The sequence below is a fragment of the Chrysoperla carnea genome, chromosome 3 (genome assembly GCF_905475395.1).
Source record: "Chrysoperla carnea chromosome 3, inChrCarn1.1, whole genome shotgun sequence".
Classification (NCBI taxonomy): domain Eukaryota; kingdom Metazoa; phylum Arthropoda; class Insecta; order Neuroptera; family Chrysopidae; genus Chrysoperla; species Chrysoperla carnea.
In genome coordinates, this window is record NC_058339.1 from 85,842,949 (window position 1) to 85,866,296 (window position 23,348).

Sequence of the window (23,348 nt, forward strand, 5' to 3'; positions counted from 1 at the left end):
TAAACCAGTTCTTCCATCATTGGTTTATCTTATATATTATTACTCTAGCAAGTTTTTTTCTGTTGCCCTACTCTTTCCTTATTCTTTTATCAAAGTCTCCATGATTTATCCCTCATTTTCAAGCTTATTAGGTTTGACGAACAATATACTCATAGTCTAAAAATATACCGTTTAGGAAAAAGGACGCGAGACAAATAATTTGAACGAAAAAATATAAATTTAAATAATAAGTTTAATAGGCAAACATGTTAGTTTTAACAGATGTTCTTCTAGTACTCTTGATATATAATTACTATTTATAATACATGTTCTCCTAACATTAATTTAAGAACTTTTGATTTTTTTCACCACTTGTCTACGAAATTTGTTTGTTGTTTTTAGCCACGGGTACAGGATATCCAAAACGGGTTACGGTAACTACGGGAGCATGGGTCGAGCTAGTGTTTAAATAATAAAAAATTACATAAGATAAATTCAGCAACAATCATAAAAAAGTTAAAAAAAAGCAATATATAATTCGAATAACCTTAATTTCAATTTGTTACTATTATTTTTTTAATTTATTGAATTTTTTGTATTTGAAACCTATACATGGCAATTATAAAAACGAGTTTCTTTTCATTTTTGGTGGCATACTTGAAAATTAAACAAATAAAAAATTCTTTATGATTTTGATCACCGATTTTATTTTACAAAACATAAAACAAATTTCATTTGCATATTCATGAAGTAAAAACAAGTTGTGTTTAATTAAATTATAAATTAATAAAAAAATACACTCAAGTTTGAATGAATTCGCGTACACATTTAATTCTCTAAATATTTAAATTAATGGGTATCGATTTATCAAAAGAGATGATTTGATTTATAATTTTTTAACAAATTTCTGTCTTTAAAGTGGTTTTAAATAATTTGAATTTATTTAAATTCAATCTATAAAGCTGACATGTCAATTAATCATTCATTTTTAAATTTTTTTCGATTTTATTTTTAATTTAATTTTTGTCCATAATTATAATACCTGAAAAAATACAATTTTTAGAAAGAGTAATTTATGTAACTGGAAGGTTTTAATTTTTCAAGTGTCTACAAAATTATTATGTTTTTATGCTATTAAGAAAACATGGTAATTTACAACCAATCTGGTTTATGAATTAAATATCTAATAAAAAAGACTACACTTTTAGTGGTCTACGCATATCATAGACCACTGCTGTTAGCCTATTTCTGAAATGTAAGCCTATTTCTGAATTCCATATTCTATATTTGCTTTGAAGAGACAACATTTTTAAAAAATAAACACACAAAAAACCAGAGGTATCGTGTTACGCACGGTAGGAACTATATTCGTTTCGTATCTTGGTATATTGTAAATGTAGCGCTTACTATTTTTTTTAGTTTTTCTGAAAATTTAAAGTATTAATTTTAGAAAAGATATTTTTCTGAAAATTTAAAGTATTAATTTTAGAAGTCAAATACTTGTTTGATTTAAAGAATTTAATTTTATAGCTACTTTTAGTTTAAACTGTTTGAAATAATTGTAGTATTAGTTTAAAAAAGACATACTTCTGATTTAGTAGTCAATCCAATATGTGAGTACAAACCGTTTGGTTTGATTAGGATATTAATTATGACATAACATAAAAATTGCATTGTACTAACTTTAAATTATCATTGTGTTCTTTAACTTCTGACAACTTTCACAACTCAATTTTTTTAAATGATAAAACATAAAAATTGGCAACTTGAATCGATTGAAAAAGTTTTAAGTTTCCTAGGTAACCTAGATGTCGATAGTAGTTTTTTTGATTTTAACTCCCATCCAGCAAACAAATATCGTGCGATAAAGAACATACTTCCAAAAACAATTTATAAATATGCAGCTGTGTGTTTATAATTTGTATATGTATACATGCGATGTATGTGATGTACACGACTGTTGTCACAAGTATTGTGTATATACCACCAAGTTTTTATTAACTTACTAAAATGGACAGTCTACCTTAAAGTCCCAATGTTTTTATACACAACCTGTATATAAATAAAACCTTTTATAAAAAATTGATTAAATATAAATTATAGTTGTAGTATAATATTTGCAAACACATATTACGTTTATAAATACATATTATACAAAAAATAATACAATATTCTAGAATTAGAGTGTACATATATACAAAAATTTTAGTACCACCACGTTCCATAGCTCTACTCTAAATTTAATATTAATACACAGTTCAGTTCAGTTTTGTCCTAGATCTTTCTCCTACACTTGTAAGTATTTAAAGTTCAACAAACTAATTACACTTTATATACAATAAATATATAATACTATTGTTCAAATCAAAACAAGCGGTGGTAATTATGACACTTGGAAGTCAAATCAGTGACCTTCTGACCAAGTTATTTATTGTATTTGTTAATAGAATATATAGAAATCAAATTTGTTCAGTTTTTTGTAAATTTTAACATTGTGCTAATATTGATTAAGTTTTTTGTTTTAGAACATTAAAATCGTAAATATCTGACTCACAAATAATACAATCAATTAATTATTTGTTGTAAAATTTATTTTCTACAATTTTGAAACGGTACAGAAAACTGATAGCCATAGTTTCTTGCAGATTTCTACTGTAGCTACTGCTGCCAATCCTTTAGCAGCTATAAGATCAGTAACTTTTCTTAGGTTCTTTGGGTCGTTGAATTGAAATTTTGAAGCTGTTAAGCGATCATCTCGACCAGTTTTATGTTATTAAGAAATTCTTCCAACAACTTTTGTTCCTAAACTTTTTGCTTCCATTTCTCGTGGCTTTTATTCAAAATATTTTTACAGATATAAGATGAGGCAAGAATTGAATTGTCTATTTTTGAAAACACACACCATTTTGTACAAGATATCGTTGTATAAAGTTTTTAAAAATAGAGTCAAACCATTTCAGTTATTTTTCTCTGCTTTCACATTTTTTACCAGAAACAAAACTCAATTTTTAACGTACGAAAAGGAGGAGGCCATCACATCACTTCGACTGAAATAGTATACTCGCAAGGATGTGTCATACATATTTCATCAAAATCAGTTTACTAGTTTTTAAGAAAACTCCTGAAAAAAATATTTTCAATTTAGAGGTGTTTTCTTCACGGTAGTTTGAATCGCATAGAGACATATATGTGTAACTTTTATTCCCCACGACGGAAGGTCTATGTGAGCAATTGGGCTTTGAAGTCAACGCTAAGCATATTTTTAGCTAAAAATCATTTCATTTGCGTCGATACCAAAGCGTGATTGCTAACAAGAATTGAAAGATTGATTGAATTCGGTAGGAAAATTATTTTTTACATTTTTGTGTTCTACGAACTTTTTATATTTTGTCTTGATAAGCTTGAACTTTCAATTTAGCGACCTTAAAAACATTGAAATTCGGGAGTTGTCAAGGGTATTTTGTAACTATATAGTTATTTTCTTCAGGTTTACTTTGATAGGATCGGAAGATCATACTTAATATTTCAATTTTTTTAATTTTAATCGTAAAATTTCAAATTTTGCATTTTTGCAAGATAATTACATTCATCCGGCATTTCTTCACTTTTATCTTCTTGATTTCTGATAAAAACCTGAATGAATTTTTATCGGTAGTCGAAATTATATATTGTTTTTATCGCTTATTTTGATAAGGCACGTAAAATTTAATTCCCACTCGGATTGAGAAAAGTAACTGTATATCAGACACTTAATAAGTATATATATTGAATACAAAAAAATTATATATGTACATTATTATTGTTGTTACATCACAAAATAATTAGCTAAGATATTATAAGCCTGGCTTAGCTTAGCTTAACTCTAAAGTTTGTTGTTACTATTCTTGTAAAATAATTCATACTTCATCGTCGTGTCAATTTGTATATGTGTTTAAATGTAATTACAATTTTTATATATTTTATTTAATGAAAACTTGTCTATGTATTGCAATATGTAATTGTAAATAAGATTTTATTTTTGTTGTAAAGTATATAATTTATTAATCATGCGCATTTCCTACTACGCAAGTAATTTTATTTATCATAGTTTTGTGTTGTTGAATTGAATATACTGTTTTAGATAAATTGAAATTTTACTTGTTATTGTATTAGGTGATTCAAAAGATTCTAATCTTTTAAACTGTTATTAGCGAAAAATATTTAATTTTAATGTACAGAGTGGGGCAGAGAAATGTGTGTTTTGGAAAAGCTGTAGAACCAAAACTCATAGCCTTTTCCAAGTTATTTTTTTTAAATCATAAAATACTTAAAATATTTAGGATATATGGAATTAATTTATGTAACTTTTTATAAAAAGTTTTTTGTGCAAGTTTAGGACGTACGAGCGCCAGGGCAATTTTGAATGAAAATCTTGATTTTGCTTTATCTGTAGTTGGACTAAGTCTAAATCAATTCTGAAAATTTTAAGGGAGGTTGTTGATTATATACATAAATAAATTAAAAAATAGCATATTTAACATTGGTCTAATGAGAAAACGGTAGATGAATGATGGTTTTCATAGATTTCTCCAAAACTAGACGGTGGAAATTATAAAAAAAATACTATTTAAATTAGAATTAAAATCTAGACATATTAATGTAAAAAAAAAAACCGCTGTGCCCGACTTATTAAAGATGCAATAAAGATGCGGTAAAGAGAACACAAATTAAAAAAAATGTTTTTTTTCTTCAATTCTTATAGTAAATTATATTTTTATAGTAAGTTATAACTTGACAATATAAGACGAAAAGTAATAATTATACCTTTCTAAATCCGGAGTAATTTTCAAAATACCGAAAATTGAATTTTTTTAAAATTATTTAGCTTTTGATATTTCGAAAACCAAGGCAGATATAAGGAAAAAAATTTTTTTCTTCGTCTACATTCATGAAGTTATAACAAAATTCATCATCAGAGTTGAAAATAAGGTACAAATAATTGAATCTATAACTTCTGTTGTTACTCGTACTACCATAATGTGATAAACTAATGGATTTTCAAAATCGCATATTTTTAATGTATATAAACTTAAACTTTATAAGTCTCAACACGAAAGAGATTCTTTAAAAAAACCGTTTTAATCCAACTTTATGATGAATAAGGAAGAGCTATATGCTTCCGGATATCAATTAATTACTAATAAGAGCTATAAAAAAATAAATAGCTCTATATAATTCATTAAAATTTTATTTTACTCAGCCAATAAAATAAAATTGTATAATAAATAAAATATTTAGAGGTGAAATGATGGTATTATTGAATTTTTCTCTCACATATTTAATAAATTTGTTTCTAATTTATTAAACCAGTAAATATTTAGTTATGGTTTATGAAACTGTAATAAAATCAGTACTGTGATTATGATTACTATTAACAACGATTTTATGAGCATTCAAAATAACACACAACCAAACCAACAGACTCACACACAATTGCATTTACGGCCGTTATAAACTCACATCAACATCCAACATCATACAATATTATTATATATATTAAGGTAGTACGAGCGCCAAGGCAAGTTTGAAATTATTTGTACCTTATTTTCAACTCTGATGATGAATTTTGTTAACTTCGTGAATGTAAACGAAAAATAAGAACAAAATTTTAGATATTTTAAAAATTAGTCCAGATATCAAAAATTTTATTCTTACTTTTTGTCAAAAAATTATAACATAAAAATATATAAAATAAAGTATATAAAATCCACACTGCCGTGCGCATACATCCTTAATTAGTCGGACACAACGACCTTTTTCTGTTTTCAATAATTTATTAAGGTTTAAACTTTGATTTAAATTGTTGAGAGAGTAGTAATTGCCAGGTCTTGTCATTGTAACCCTCTAAAACCGCGTTTCTAAAGTTTAAGATAACCCAACCCCCCCCCCCCCCCATGTGTAAGAATATGACATTCATAAAATACAAAAATGCCTAATATATGTTTGAAATTAAATATTACAACTTATACTGCAAATTATTTGTTTGTGTCAAAAGAAATATATAAAGAAAATTACTTAGCTTGCGACCACCCCCCCCCATAGTTAGGGTAGCTTTTAAACTGATACCCTCCCCAAATCAATCAATGATACCCACTCAAATATTAAATAAAATGAAAAAAATGCCCTCTCCCCATTATGTTTTAAACCTAACCAATTTAATGTAACTATTTTATTTTTGCCCTGTCTTATGGAATATCAATGCTTTTTTATGATGTTTCAGATATTGTGCGCTATCATTTTCATTAATAGTTTAAACATTTGTATTTTTCTTTGGCGGGAATATAAGAATATTAAAAGTGGTGTATGTTAATAAAACCGCCAGGAGCTAAGGGGTTAAATACGCATTTGTAATAAAATATATATGAAAATACAAGCTGTATAATAAAATATAATACAACATACAGTGGTGATTCTGCACACATTATTATTATATTATTGCCTTGCCATTGAATATTATTGATATTAAAATTTATAAACACGTATAGTTATAGCGCTCATGTCTAGGCTACTGTACTGACTGTACATAATGGTTTGTTTGAACCACATTCATAAAACTATATTTCTATGTAATTTTATCATTTTAAATTTGTGACATTATGAATATGATTAGAGGTGTAATCTGCAACATTTATTGCGTGGAAATCGTTTAATATTTATTAAATACAAGTGAATACCAGATAAGCTTAGAATTGATAAATATTTTGTGAGGAAGACTTTCAAATAAGAAAATAATTGAAAAGAAATGCGAAAAAATGTCTCTTTCTCAAATAACTGAAATAACACGACCGGTTTCAGATCTTACAAATATCTTTTGCTTTGTAATAAAATGAGAATATGTGTAGAGTAAAATGAGTAATATGTTTTCTAAGGCGCAAGTATTGTTAGACATACATAAGTTTATAAAAAGTAGAACAATTGAGTAATAATTAATTAGTATGAAATATTTTATTTGCTATATCACTGATTATTTTTATTCTGTGTAAATATTATCCTCCAGATAAAAAAAAAAGCAACACAAATATCATATTTTAATAGTGTTTTAAACTGACACAAGAGAAACATTATTAAATTTTTCAATTAAATTTTAATGAAATAAATAAAAATTTATTTCAATTTCAGAAACAAATACACGATTTATGTCAGTACCCCATATAAATATGAAAAAAATTTGTTCTCTATTCGAATAATTGGTTAATTATTATTTTTATAATCTTTTTTTCTTTTTTTTTTTTTTTGTATCGAATTATGATTAATGAAAATTAATAATTCAGCTTTTAGATTAGAATTATTTAATTTCTTAGTAAACAGAAAAAGGATCTGAGTGAGATTTATATAACCAAAAATGACTTAATGATCATGTGTCCATGACTTTCCCTGTACCCGTGACCTTAAATTTTAGTTTTAAGGTCATTTAACTTTGATCTTCAAATGATCTTGAAAATTTACCGGAGTTTTAAAGTTATTAATACAGACGAATAACTTCTATTGTCCTTTTATCAAAACAATTTTTCTGATTCTAGCGAATTTGTTCTGAATCTTTTGTTTAAGTCATTTTAATTTGATCCTGTATATTGATTCTCAACTATTAGACTCAAAATCTTACAATCACCCGGTAATATAATGTATTTTTTATATTCAGTAGTAAGTAAATACTTCATACTTATTTTAATGTAATTTTAATGAGAAATTTATATTAACGCATAAAATAATGATATATGGTTAGAAAAATTGTACGGTACTAAGTTGCTTATCTCTATAATAATAGTAATATACTAATATCTACATAAGAAACCAACATGTAATTATTGTAATTATTGGGAAAATAATATTATTAATTATATTTTTCATACATTTAAGAGATCTTCATAATCATATTTCATTTTTTACGTTAGTTACTGCGTTGTGTTGTGTTAATTTTTTAATGGATTAACTAACCTTAAGATAATAAGTAAGCTTAAAGAAAAGCAATGAAAGGAGATAGCGATTTGAAATTTTTATGAGATGTTGATGGAACCCATCTGTGAAACCGTTAGAGATAGAAATTTCTATTGAATATTTTGTGTAATTTAATAATTATAAATAATTTTAACAAGGTTACTCAAAAAAGATTATAAAATTTATAAATATTTATCTTGTTAGAAGAAAATTAAAAAAGTCTGAGATAACATATCCGAATTTCAAGGCAATAGAGTAAAATTTATAATCGTAGTGCTTTTAGAAAAGTGAAAATTTCATATTTTAGCATTTTATTCAGCCTTGAAAGTGGCCATATGTGCATTTTTCAATTTTTACTCATTTTATTTCCACTTTTACCTATGTCTCGCAATGATCGTCTAATGAGAGAAAATGCTCTACATCGACTCAGGATTCTATTTACCACGCCAGAAAGTTAGTTTTCATTAATTTTTTTACGTGCCTTATCCTAGAATATGGTCTTTTAAACAAATTTTAAAAAAAATTAGTTAACTTTGAACGTCAACACTGCTATACACTCTTAATTCAAAAACAAAAGATAAAAATAACATAGATTCCATCTTGAATGATTCGTATATCATTAACATAAAGCATGTCATTTAAAAAGTATTCATTTAAAAATACGAAGCGAACAAACAAGCACCTCCGTGAACTTGGCATACGACTTGGGAATATCATGAAAATTTTAACATGAAAAAATTGTACCAAAATAGTACCTAATTGTACCACCAAGCAAAAAAATTGTACCTTTCTAATAACCCCGAAAATTGAGTTCGAAAAAATGAGCCGCACCCCACTTTTTCGGAGGTGAAATTTGAATGTGCCAAAAAATTGTACCCACAATGGAAATAATTGTACCACAAAAAAAAATTTTCCGACTCTCCGAATAACCTAGAAAATTGATATCGAAAATTTTTATATCATATTCACAATCGTAGAGATTATTCTGGAGGGCATATGTAAGGTCAATATATAATACTCATACAGTATTTTTGATTGATATACACGTAGCAAATTAAACATCTCAAATTATCCCGAAAATCGACTTCGAAAATGAGCCCCAAGCACTTGTTCGGAAGTTCAATTCGAATGTGCCAAAAAATTGTACCCAAAACGAAAATAATTGTGCCATACGAAATAATTTCTCAACTCTTCGAATAACCTAGAAAATTGGTATCGAAACTTGTTATATAATATTAACAATGGCTGACACTTTTCCATGTTTTTTTTAAAGGTCAAAATTTTACACCTGAAACAAAAAGAACATAAACAACAAACATTGTACCAATCACATAAGGCTGAAAACTAAGTTTTTCTATTGCTGACACTACACTTCTCGACTTTCCCAAGGCTCGGGGAAAATTCCGTTACAGCCAAAATATTGCGTCTAAAGAAAACTATTGCTTGGTATCAATAACAAAAATTGTACCTCCTAAATAAGGGAGAAAACTAAGTTTTTCTATTCCTGACACTACACTACTCAACTTTCCCAAGGCTCCGGGAAAATTCTGTTGTAGCCAAAATATTGTGTCTATAAAGTACCATTGCTTGGTATCAATAACAAAAATTGTACCTCTTAAATAAGGGAGAAACCTAAGATTTTCTATTCCTGACACTACAGTTCTTGTTTTTCCCAAGGCTCCGGAAAAATTCTGTTATGGCCAAAATATTGCGTCTATAGAGTACTATTGCTTGGTATCAATAACAAAAATTGTACCTCTTTAATAAGGGAGAAAACTAAGATTTTCTATTGCTGACACTACACTTCTCGACTTTCCCAAGGAATTTTCCCGGAGACTTGGGAAAGTCGAGATCTGCAGTGTCAGAAATGAAAAATAAGTTTTCTTGAGAATCTTTTGGCTAAAACAGAATTTTTCCGCAGCCCTAGGAAAGTCGAGATCTGCAGTGTCAGAAATGAAAAATAACAGTTTTCTCGCTAATTAAAGGGTAAAATTTTTGTTATTTATACCAGGCAATAGTACTCTATAGATATAATATTTTGGCTACAACAGAATGTTCCCGGAACCTTTGGAAAGTCGAGAAGTGTAGTGTCAGAAATAGAAAATCTTAGTTTTCTCACTTATTTGAGGGGTTCAATTTTAGCTATTAAAATCAAGCAATAGAACTCTATAGACATAATATTTTGGCAACAACAGAATTTTCTTGGAGAGTTTGGAAAGTCGAGAAGTGTAGTGTCAATCTCAGAAATAGAAAATCTCAGTTTTCTCACTTATTTGAGAAGTACCATTTTTGTTATTGACACCAAGCACCAGTACTCTATAGATTTAATATTTTGGCCAAAACAGAATATTCCGGAGCTTTGGGAAAGTCGAGAAGTGTAGTGTCAGAAACATAAAATCTTTCGTTTTCTTCCTTATTAGGGAAGTACAATTTTTGTTATTGATACCAAGCAATAGTACTCTATAGACGCAATATTTTGGCCATAACAGAATTTTTCCGGAGCCTTGGGAAAAACAAGAACTGTAGTGTCAGGAATAGAAAATTTTAGTTTTCTCCCTTATTTAAGGAGGTACAATTTTTGTTATTGATACCAAGCAATAGGACTCTATAGACGCAATATTTTGGCCATAACAGAATTTTTCCGGAGCCTTGGGAAAAACAAGAACTGAAGTGTCAGGAATAGAAAATCTTAGTTTTCTCCCTTATTTAAGAGGTATAATTTTTGTTATTGATACCAAGCAATAGTACTCTATAGGCGCAATATTTTGGCCATAACAGAATTTTTCCGGAGCCTTGGGAAAAACAATAACTGTAGTGTCAGGAATAGAAAATCTTAGTTTTCTCCCTTATTTAAGAGGTACAATTTTTGTTATTGATACCAAGCAATAGTACTCTATAGACGCAATATTTTGGCTACAACAGAATTTTCCCGGAGCCTTGGGAAAGTTGAGAAGTGTAGTGTCAGGAATAGAAAATCTTAGTTTTCTCCCTTATTTAAGAGGTACAATTTTTGTTATTGATACCAAGCAATAGTACTCTATAGACGCAATATTTTGGCCATAACAGAATTTTCCTGAAGCCTTGGGAAAGTCGAGAAGTGTAATGTCAGGAATAGAAATCTTAGTTTTCTCCCTTAGTAAAGAGGTACAATTTTTGTTATTGATATCAAGCAATAGTACTCTATAGACGCAATATTTTGGCTATAACAGAATTTTCCCAGATCCTTGGGAAAGTCGAGATGTGTAGTGTTAGGAATAGAAAATCTTAGTTTTCTCCCTTATTAAGGAGTAAAATTTTTGTTATTGATATCCAGCAATAGTACTTTATAGACATAATATTTTGGCCATAACAGAATTTTTCTGGAGCCTTGGGAAAGTCGAGAAGTATAGTGTCAGGAATAGAAAATCTTAGTTTTCTCCCTTATTTAAGAGGTAAAATTTTTGTTATTGATACCAAGCAATAGTACTCTATAGACGCAATATTTTGGCTACAACAGAATTTTCCCGGAGCCTTGGGAAAGTTGAGAAGTGTATTGTCAGGAATAGAAAATCTTAGTTTTCTCCCTTATTAAGGAGGTACAATTTTGTTATTGATACCGAGCAATAGTACTCTATAGATGTAATATTTTGGCTACAACAGAATTTTCCCGGAGTCTTGGAAAAGTCGAGAAGTGTAGTGTTAGAAATAGAAAATCTTTGTTTTCTCCCTTATTAAGGAGGTACAATTTTTGTTATTGATACCCAGCAATAGAACTTTATAGAGATAATATTTTGGCCATAACTGAATTTTTCCGGAGCCTTGGGAAGTCGAGAAGTATAGTGTCAGGAATAGAAAATCTTAGTTTTCTCCCTTATTTAAGAGGTACAATTATTGTTATCGATACCAAGCAATAGTACTCTATAGACGCAATATTTTGGCTTTAACAAAATTTTCCCGGAGCCTTGGGAAAGTTGAGAAGTGTAGTGTCAGGAATAGAAAATCTTAGTTTTCTCCCTTATTAAGAAGGTACAATTTTTGTTATTGATATCCAGCAATAGTACTTTATAGACATAATATTTTGGCCATAACAGAATTTTTCTGGAGCCTTGGGAAAGTCGAGAAGTATAGTGTCAGGAATAGAAAATCTTAGTTTTCTCCCTTATTTAAGAGGTACAATTTTTGTTATTGATACCAAGCAATAGTACTCTATAGACGCAATATTTTGGCTACAACAGAATTTTCCCGGAGTCTTGGAAAAGTCGAGAAGTGTAGTGTTAGAAATAGAAAATCTTTGTTTTCTCCCTTATTAAGGAGGTACAATTTTTGTTATTGATACCCAGCAATAGAACTTTATAGAGATAATATTTTGGCCATAACAGAATTTTTCCGGAGCCTTGGGAAAGTCGAGAATTATAGTGTCAGGAATAGAAAACCTTAGTTTTCTCCCTTATTTAAGAGGTACAATTATTGTTATCGATACCAAGCAATAGTACTCTATAGACGCAATATTTTGGCTTTAACAGAATTTTCCCGGAGCCTTGGGAAAGTTGAGAAGTGTAGTGTCAGGAATAGAAAATCTTAGTTTTTTCCCTTATTAAGCAGGTACACTTTTTGTTATTGATACCAAGCAATAGTACTCTATAGACGCAATATTTTGGCCATAACATAATTTTCCCGAAGCCTTGGGAAAGTCAAGAACTGTAGTGTCAGAAATAGAAAATCTTAATTTTCTCCCTTATTTAAGAGGTACAATTTTTGTTATTGATACCAAGCAATAGTACTCTATAGAAGCAATATTTTGGCTACAACAGAATTTTTCCGGAGCCTTGGGAAAGTCAAGAACTGTAGTGTCAGAAATAGAAAATCTTAGTTTTCTCCCTTATTAAGGAGGTACAATTTTCGTTATTGATACCAAACAATAGAACTCTATAGACATAATATTTTGGCTATAACAGAATATTCCCACCGCATGGGGAAAGTCGAGAATGGCAGTGTCAGCAATAGAAAAACTTAGTTTTCTGCCTTATTTGAGGGGTACAATGTTGGATGTTTATTTTCTTTTTGTTTCGGGTGTAATATTTTGACCCTTTAAAAAAACATGGAACAGTGTCAGCAATTGTTAATATTATAAAAAAGTTTCGATATCAATTTTCTGGGTTATTCGAAAAGTTGAAAAATTTTTTCTTGTGGCACAATTATTTTTGTTTTGGGTACAATTTTTTGGCACATTCGAATTGAACTTCCGAACAAGTGCTTGGGGCTCCTTTTCGAAGTCGATTTTCGGGATAATTTGAGATGTTTAATTTGCTACGTGTATATCAATCAAAAATACTGTATGAGTATTATATATTGACCTTACATATGCCCTCCAGAATAATCTCTACGATTGTGAATATGATATAAAAATTTTCGATATCAATTTTCTAGGTTATTCGGAGAGTCGGAAAATTTTTTTTTGTGGTACGATTATTTCCATTGTGGGTACAATTTTTTGGCACATTCAAATTTCACCTCCGAAAAAGTGGGGTGCGGCTCATTTTTTCGAACTCAATTTTCGGGGTTATTAGAAAGGTACAATTTTTTTGCTTGGTGGTACAATTAGGTACTATTTTGGTACAATTTTTTCATGTTAAAATTTTCATGATATTCCCAAGTCGTATGCCAAGTTCACGGAGGTCAAACAAGCAAATAGTAAGTAAAGTAAGAATGTATAATGTATATAAAATAATTGAATTTCAGTATTACCAACATTTCAATAATATAAATATTATAATAATAAATAATACAATATTTAATAATATTATATGTATTATAAACATAGGGTATTGACCCTAATTCTTGCATATTATAATTTTTTACCTTATTTATAAAGTTCAGTTCATTTAGCAGGGCAGTTCACTTTGTAAGTTAGTTCGTCTTCGTCTTCGTCTCTTCTTGAGGTCAATAGATCAACAACCAACAAAGTGAATACTATTATATTTTATATATGTATATATATATGTATTTATACAAAACAATCTGAATGGTGATCTATCCTAATAATAAATACGCCCCGCGAATCAACTTATCACATCTTCATTTCGCATATTATATGAGAAAGAAGAAACTTAACTCTTTTTAGAGTTATCATCATGTCATGTCGTGTATGAAGAATTATTTATTTCAAGTATAAAATATGTACATTACTCGTTTTTAATATAATATAATAATAATGAATCGTTTTATTTGCTTGCGATTTTTTGCTACACGAAAAAAGAGTATTCATATTATATTTATGGATAGATTTATAAAGAAAATTCTCATAAAATTTCAAAGGAATCGGTCGAATAGAACTGGTGATCTCGAAAAATGTAGTTTCAAGAACAACGCGTTTTGAGTTTGAGAGACAATTTCGGTAGAGTAACTCGAATAATAATATTACTCACTTCTTCTACTCCATATTCAATGTCTTGCAAAGTTATTTCTGTTAACTCGAGCTCTTTTATCTTCTTTTGAAGCAACAGTTCAGAGAGATCAACTCGAAATTCATTACCTGAAAATCAGCTGTATCTCCGAAAATAACTGGAATTTTAGAAAATTCGTTTAAGGACATATTCTTTAAGGATCTAACCATTAAAAATATGGTTAGATCCTTAATGCATGACAAGTGAATTCTTATATGAAAATTGGCAATAGGTTTGTTTTTCTTCAAAATCTTTTTTTACTTTTAAATTTAAAATTTGGCGCAAAATTGATACCAAACTTTTTGATCATAAGTGTTACTCCATTTCATATGTTTAAAGTAAATAATTTTTTTTTTGTTTCAGGTATGTATTCCTAATACAACTATTTCGACTTCTTTTATAACGATTCGTAATCATGTAAGTACAAATTTCGAAAACCACCTTTCACGTTTCTAAACACTCATTATTATAAGATTTGTTTAAACAACAAATTTTCAACTACAGTGGAACCGCGGTAATCCGGCAATGAACGTTTTGCAAAGCTTGTCGAATTATCAAATTTGTCTTGACTAATATCTACTACCACATAGCCCTCGTATTCTGGAAATTTTTGCCAAAGAGTACCTTTTAATCCGATAATTTACATCTCAAAGTGAAAATTTTTCTATACTTTTCTAGCTTCAGACACGAAACATTCATGTATTTATAATAAATCTGCATTGTATTGACTGTTAAAGGTGTGTCGGATTTTAAAAGGGCACCGGATTACCGCGATTCAACTGCATTGATAACATTGGCATTCAGACTAGACTGTGAATTTTTTGAGATTAAAACCTATCTATTTATATGAATGTCTTCGTTTATTTCCGTAATCGATTTTTCTCTCCATCCAACAATCCATTAAACTCGTATTTTAACATTCCATCAAACATTTTTAATATATTTTTTAGTAAAAAATGGTTTTTTTTTCTAGAGTTTTTACAATAAATTGTGTAAATTAATTAACTTAAACGATAAAAATACTCTCTTAAACTGAAGGTTAAATAAAATTATGAAATAATGTATTTTTTTAATACCGTTACTTGATTTTTATTTTTACCGTACGTTGACTGTGTGTAAGTGTATGTGTGTGATATCAATTCCATAAATTTTGATAGATATTTTTTTATTTGTTGTTTTAAAACAAATAGCTTAGCTTTTTAAAACCTATTTGAAAGTATATCAGTTAATTTTTTAAGTATTTGCGCACACTCAAACAGAGGAAATTAATGAATATTTACACTGGTAAATGTTCATTTATTCAAATAATACAATACTGCTTCATATAATAGAGTATAACGCGAAATCCACGTTGAAATATCAAATATTATATTACACATCTAGGAAGCGAAGTCCAGATATTCTTTACTTGCCCTCGTGGTGTGTATACTTTCTTTCTGCTCGACGGAGTCGGGAAGCGGCAACGTCCTTTGCCACAGCGAGACGAAAGTTGACACTTTCCGCCTGTAGGGAAGTAGGGAAGACAAAGATACTTTTTAATTTTTCCAATAATACACAATGTGTTCAATTAAGTAGGCGCCATATGGAAAACTTTTTTCAGTAAATAATAAAAAATTCCCATATGGTACCATATGGTACCATATGGTACCGTTTTAGTTTAGACACACTGTATATAAAATTAGACCAGATAAAGATCAATTGAAACGAATAATAATAATGTACCAGTGTTTTACAATATAATTTTAAAATATTGAGAATTGAACCTGAATTTGGCTTGGAGCCTTTAATAGAAGAGAAAAACATTGATCTCAAATGATAACAGAACTTTAAGACTCCTGGTTGAACCAAACCACTTAATTTCATTATATGAAGCATATGCAAAGAAAATATATTCGTCATTTTCAAGTTGTCGGACCTTGGGTTACTTTCATGCTCAAAAATACGTATTAGTATCTGTTCCTTATTTTTAAGATCAAATGAATCGTTTCGAAAAAAAAGCGTTTTTTTTTTTGAGCCTACGTTTGTCAATTTTTCCGAATCCGATTCTGACCCTTCATTAAAATACGAGTTCAAAGTAAACAGAGTCGCACTATTTCCAATTAAAAAAACATATTGATATATGGTAAGTAATCAGGTGGTCTAAATTGGAACTACTTAAAAAGCGATTCACTTCCTGTTAATACTACAAATTTTTATCGCCATTTGACGGTGGGATTTATCTGATTTTAATTTAGATATTCTTATTGGCCTTAAAAAATGATAATTATAAGTATTGCCATCTGGTGGTAGAAAATTGTAACTACTGAATTCGGGTCTTTTTCTGATTTTGACTAGTACGAATTATTATCGCCAGTTGGCGAGTTGCAACTCTCAGTTATCAGTAGTAGTATTCGTGAAATTCAAAATGTCTTTTTGACTGATTAGTTTGAGAATTTCTCACTTCAATAATAGTATTATTTCAAGACAGAGGAGAAACTATTATAAAAATTCAACCTTGGCCAAAAATAACAGATAATATGTCATTTAAAGATTAAAATTTTATCCGTACTTCAAACAACAACTAAATTTAAATTTTCTAAAGATTTTTTTTTTTTTTTTTTGTTTCACGAACGTAAATTTGCCACTATAGGTATCTTTAATCAATTTCAAACTATTCAATGAAATAATGAAATTTTCCCAATTTAATACCATCATGGTATGTTTTAACAAAACGAGATTATCCCAATGGATTGATAGTTTATCAATTTGCATTATATCCTGCCTAAAAACAATATAATTTCAAAAAATGAAATAAATATTACATTAAAACATTATATTATCAGTTTATTAATTATAAAAACACGGGTAACTCTAACTAACTAATATTGTAATTAGATAATAAATTAAATGTTTTAAAAATAACTTAAATATTTCAAAATTTATTTGTAATAATTTCCATTTTAATCATTAAATTACATTAACATTTCATAATTAACATTAAATAATAAATTTAAAAAAAAAATAATAATATGGTTGATATGATGTTGTTTGTTGATGATGTGAATGATGTGTACAGACCTACAGACAGACAAACAACAACTTAACAGCCAATGATAGAGATAGATATTACTTCCTGAATAAAGAAATATGCTGCTTGCTACCATGATACCACGTCACAATCACATATTTATTATTATACTTAAAATGGTGCCATTTTATGAAATAATAGTCATAATAAATAATAATATTGGTTTTTAAAAATTTTTTTTAATGTATTACCATTTTTTTGCCGAAATTACAAAAATTAAGAGCATATCTGTTTTGTTTGAAAGTATAACAAGGTGTTTGAGTTTCAAAACTTAATAGCCTTGGTTTCCGTATGGCAAAAAATATTGATCTCCGTGTAGGAATATAATTAGAGCTATCTTTAAAATAAAAGTAAGGCTTTTTGGATTTCGTAGGATACCCTGCAAAATATTCATGAGCAAATGTCAAATGAATGCAAAATTTTATTCATACAGTGCAACCTTAATATAACGAACCTCAATATAACGAATTCCTCGATTTAACAAATTTTTCGCAATCCCCTTGAATTGCCCATAAGAGTCAATATAAAATATACCTCTACATTTCGAATATTTTTTGCGAATATCTCTTTATAACGAATTTTCAACTATAATAAAAAATTTAAATACCTCTAAATAACGAAATTCGTCAATTCAAAACCTTTATATAACGTATAAAGTCCCACCAATATATGACAGTTAGTATGCTCCATAGTATGTAATTCATGTCGCGAGAGGTTCCGACACTTTTTTCCTCTTTATAACGAATTTTAGACCAACTTAACCTCAATATTACAAACCTCAGTTTAATGAATTACTTGATATAACGAATATTTACTGGTTCCCTTCAGATTTGTTATATCGAGGTTGCACTGTATTTAACATTGATCTTATGGGAAACCGGTAGATGGATGATATGTTTTCATAGATTTCTAAAACACTAGTCGAAGTAACCTATAAGAAAACTATTTAAATTAAAGATAAAACCTTAACAAATTATTTTTAAAAAAATCCTTGTGGCCGATTAATTAGGGTAATGTATGAGCACGTTAGTGGGGACACAAATTTAAAAATTATCTTTTTTCAATTTTGTTAATTATGTTATAACTTGACAATATTAGACGAAAAGTAAGAATAAAATTTTTCGATATCTGGAGTAATTTTAAAAATATCACAAATTGAAAATTCTTTATTTATTTAACAATTGTTGTACGAAACTTCCATTCTGCGTCCACTGACCTGACTCTTCTGAAATTTTCTATTAACTTGTAATCTATACAGATAACTGAATATTTAATTAATTTTGAAAATGGTCGAACTCGAGTTTTACAATAATGACTTCGAGCAGTCGCACGTTTTTAAAAATTCTCGCATTACGTGAGTTGGATCTTGATTTGTATGCTTTTTTCTAACAAATTAGAGAAAAGTTTAATAAATTACATTGGAAAATAAGGAAAATTGGGAATTGAAAGAATATTCTTGTGGAAACCATAAATAAATAGAATTTTGGCAGTGTAAAAATAATTCTCAGAAGCCCAGTTTTAGAAAACACAATTTATTACTGAATTCAATAATTTATTTAATAAAAAAATAATGACCTCTGATCTCTATGATGCATTCTGATCAAAGACGCCTTAATATTTACGAAGTAAATTGTGCATATTAAGATCAGATAAACACCCGTTGAATAAAATAAGGGTTTATAATAAAAACAATTATAAATAAATGTTTTCTTGATGATTTGAACAGAAATCAATTGAATATTATTAAAAAAAAATAAATAAATAAATATCCATCACAACTATTCACTCACACACAATAGTTTTGAGTTTTTCAACATATCAAAATAAAATATCATTTACAATAATTTTATACATAAAACAATAAAAATATACAAACAATTCTTATTAACGAGTTACTTTCAAAACATGATTTATTTATGAATTCTTATGAAACAATAGATGCTATATATATTTTTATTTTAGAATAAGTTTTTAAAAACAAATATATTCATTATTATTATTATTATTATTAATAATATAGCATTAATACTATTATAAAATGGTGCCATTTTAAGTAAAAATATGACGTAGCATCATGCTAACAGAAAAAGGAAGTCATATTTATTTTAAAACTTTAAACAGTACCGACAATTCATGGCCGACCGAAAATAAAATAAAAAAATTAAAGAAATAATTTCGATAATATGAATTTTGAGTCGAACAAAGCTCTGTATAGTTTTTGAGTTTCAATGGTGGTTCAACCGCAAGCGCAGTCTCACGATGATAATTCATGCAAAATTGTTTGGAACTCGTTGAAATTACTGACTTTTATCGACATCCAAAAATTTGTTAATAAAAAAATACTGTTGTAATATTCAACAGCCAATAAAAGTCGAATGAAATTTGAGCATCATACCGTATTAATACAGTGTATCGCATTTAAGATGAAGACATCCTCATATTTTCGTTGTTTATTGGAATATCGATTTGAAATTTTGCACAGTCATACAGGATGATGGGTCATATTTTTTAAGATACTGAACCGAAATCAATTTAAACTCAATCAACTACAAATTGACAAACGGAGCCAATTCTTAATATTTTTCCTAGCGTCAGAGATTGTTAGAGATGTCAAAAAACAATATTCTTAAAAAAAGTTGCTCAGAAAATTTTTTTAAGAACTTGATAATCAAAAGTTAAATTTCTTATTTGGGTAAGTTTGAATACCAAATTGTGAAATATAAGAAAATTTAGAGTCATGGAGAAAATAATATGATTAATTAACTAAATATTAAATTATAAACATTAAATTAATCAAAAATATTGATTTTGTTGACATCCATAAGTAACCAAATAACCAAAAAAAAATAGACCAAATATGAATGAATTAATTTTTTTTTTGATAAAACTGTATAACCTAATTGTTTGATTTACTACCTGGCCTTTTCATTATTTATTACTACCCCACAATGGTATAATTCCAACCCTATTCATTATATTAAAAACATTTTTTTTTAAATGGTACAAAAACTAGTCTTTGTTACCACCAAATACCAAGAACACAAGTTCTTTTCTCATATCATAACTGTGTTTGTAAAAAATTATAAAATACATAAATGTTACAAACATCATCATATATTCTTCAATTTCACTACAGTAAGTTCATTTTAACGGTTATTGAACGAACCGACATCATCCATCGACCATTTTGAAATGTTGAAATTACTTATTATTTCATTACGATTATGATTGTTTTTTCTTCTTTTTTATTAGTTATACTTACTGAAGTAATGTTCATTATTTTGCTGTAAATTGGTAAGATTAATATAATTATTATTTTTATTCAATTTATACCAAAGGCGAGAGTCTGGCAATTTTTTTAAGAGTTCGAATATTTCTTTCCTTATTGAACTTAAGTAGGAATGAAATACGTCTTACATCTGAGGGTGGGTGGGGTTAACTAACGCTAGGTAAAACAATCCGGTCCAGTAAAACAATCTAATTTCTGTCAGCCACACTAAAATTATTTGAAAATTTGTTTTACCATAGTATCTGATGATTTATTTACAATTATTAGAATAGTATCTGACGCAGTGGTAACAAATTTATATTTCCAAGAGGACACGGAAAAAGATTTTCTAAAAGTTATCTTAAATTGATTTTAAAATCAACAACATTCGCAACTTTTTTCGGAAATAAATACAATCTAGTAGGGACAAACGCTTTCAGATGCTGCAGACGTACTTCTTCAACCCTATGTGAGTTCACTATAAAAAAAATACATAAATCCTACTGTTGTACCAGTTGGGCTACAATTTTTATCCAAATATAAGTTTTCTGAGTATCTGTTTTATTTTTTTAATTTTACTGTCTTTGTTTCTACAAAATATATAGTAAAAAAATATTCAGAAATTCTATTTATTGGCTGAGAGAATAATTCTCAGGGTGACGATGGAACAAATCTGTGTCTGATTTTTCAATAATCTTCAGTAATATGCACCTAATTGTTACAGAAATTTAATTATTTCCTCTATTAAAAAATATTTTCTGAGAAATTTGCTGAAACAGATTCAAGAAATCGCACTTTGGATTAGATTTTGCACGATATTTCAAAATCTAAATATCCCACCATCAAGTGTAATTAATTTTTATATTTTTTTCGTCAGAATTATCCTCAGTTTTATCGAAAATGTTAGACTCGAATAATAATCTCTAGGATCAATTTTTGGCAATTTCTAAGAAAATTTGTCTAGTCAAATTATATGAAAAATGGAAAATCTTTTTTCCCAATATATTTAAAAAATATGTGTCTTTTATTAAACTCTTTAAACGCATCAATAAAATACTAAAGTGTATTGATAAAAATTCCTTTTGAAAAATTCGTAAACAAATTGAGAAAAATTATTTGTTTCCAATTTCAATAAAATTCAACTATGTATAAACTATGTATACTTTTGACTCAAAAAAAAATAAATAATAAACGATTTTATTTAGTGGTTGGATGCATAGTTTTTAAGATAATATCTTCAAAAAACCCATGCGCGGATAACCGATTTCTCGAATCAATTTAAGACAACTTCTCAAGAATTTTTTTCTGATGGTTAAATGAACTTAACTTTCTGTAATCTTTTGGTTTCAATTACTGTAGAAAATTCAATTTTAAACGATTACTGAACGAATCAATATATCATCCTCCGATCATTTTGTAGTTAAAATTTCTTATTATTTCATTACAATTACTCGTTACTTCAGTTAATGTTCATTATTTTACTGTGAATGGGTAAGATCAATAATAATAATTATTTTTATTCAATTTATATCAAAGGTTACTTTTTTAAATACGTTCTAATTTTTTTTTCTTTATAAAATGTTGGTAAAACGCCATATTTGATTGGTGTGGTATTATGTAATTTCATGTTTATTTTTAATCAATTGTTTTTACTAATGTCCAATTTGTTTCACCTTGAGAATCGAAACTGACTTCCGACCATACTTAAAATTCATAATTTTATACACACCTAGCGCCACAGTATGTGGTCTTAGTACTAAAATCTTTACTTACTTAGGTCTTAGAATTAAAATTGATATAAACCTAATTTATATTTAAGGAGTACACTGTACCATATTTTAATTGCTAACCTTCCCTAATCGTATTTTCTACTCGGTTTGATGCACTTTTTATCTTTTAATTTTCGTTTTATTGCCCCAACTTTTAACAGAATCCATCCACCCTCAAGTTTTGAAAATTCTTAAATATTTTCATGCTCTCATATTTTGGGAACGTCGTTAATAGAAAAAAAATTGCGAAAATTTATAAAATTTTAAAGAGAAAGCTTTTCCCGACCCCTTTCATCAGCATATTTCCTATATTTTTTACGTACAAACCGATTCCTATAATTAACGTTTTATGGATGACTTTCATAATTGATAAATAATTTTTAAAATTGAGAATCCTTATAAAAATACAATTATGAACAAGAGTGAAATAAAAATAAAAGCATTTTGTAAATAAAAATAAGTATTTTTTATGACTAGGTCAAGGTACAAAACACTTCTCCGCTCCGCTCCTCGCCTCTCTCTAATTAAAACATGTATTTTTCACGTGAATAATATGAATTCATGTTGACCAGTGAATTAAGAGAGTTGTTGGTAGGTAAGTGTAAATTAAGTAAAGTCGAGCAGAACACATATTTCATGTGTTTATTGTTCGTTTTATGTTACATTCATTCTAACGTAAGACCAAATTATATTATTTTTATGTACAAATGATAATACCAATTGATAATAATTATTTGTACCTTATTTCAACTTTGATGATGAAATTTTGGGAAGGTCTTTAAGTGTTTGTTTGACATGCTATTATACAGTTAAAATTTCCCCGATTTAACTAAAATTGAATCGGTTTTCTTAGACGATACTACCGCATT

The 23,348-nt window shown here is 28.0% G+C and overlaps 1 protein-coding gene across 9 annotated transcripts in view; it reads left to right on the forward strand.

Annotated features, from left to right (window-relative positions):
- Nucleotides 1-23,348, forward strand: part of LOC123297011 (serine/threonine-protein kinase tousled-like 2) — a 271,600-nt gene that overhangs the window by 227,021 nt on the left and 21,231 nt on the right. The window contains exon 1 of one of the 9 annotated variants that reach the window (XM_044878771.1): nt 14,772-14,792. The exons of the other annotated variants lie outside the window; for them this stretch is intronic. The gene's annotated coding sequence lies outside the window, so the exon portion shown is untranslated. Of the gene's footprint in view, nt 1-14,771; nt 14,793-23,348 lie in introns of those variants that run through there. 9 annotated transcript variants of the gene reach the window in all.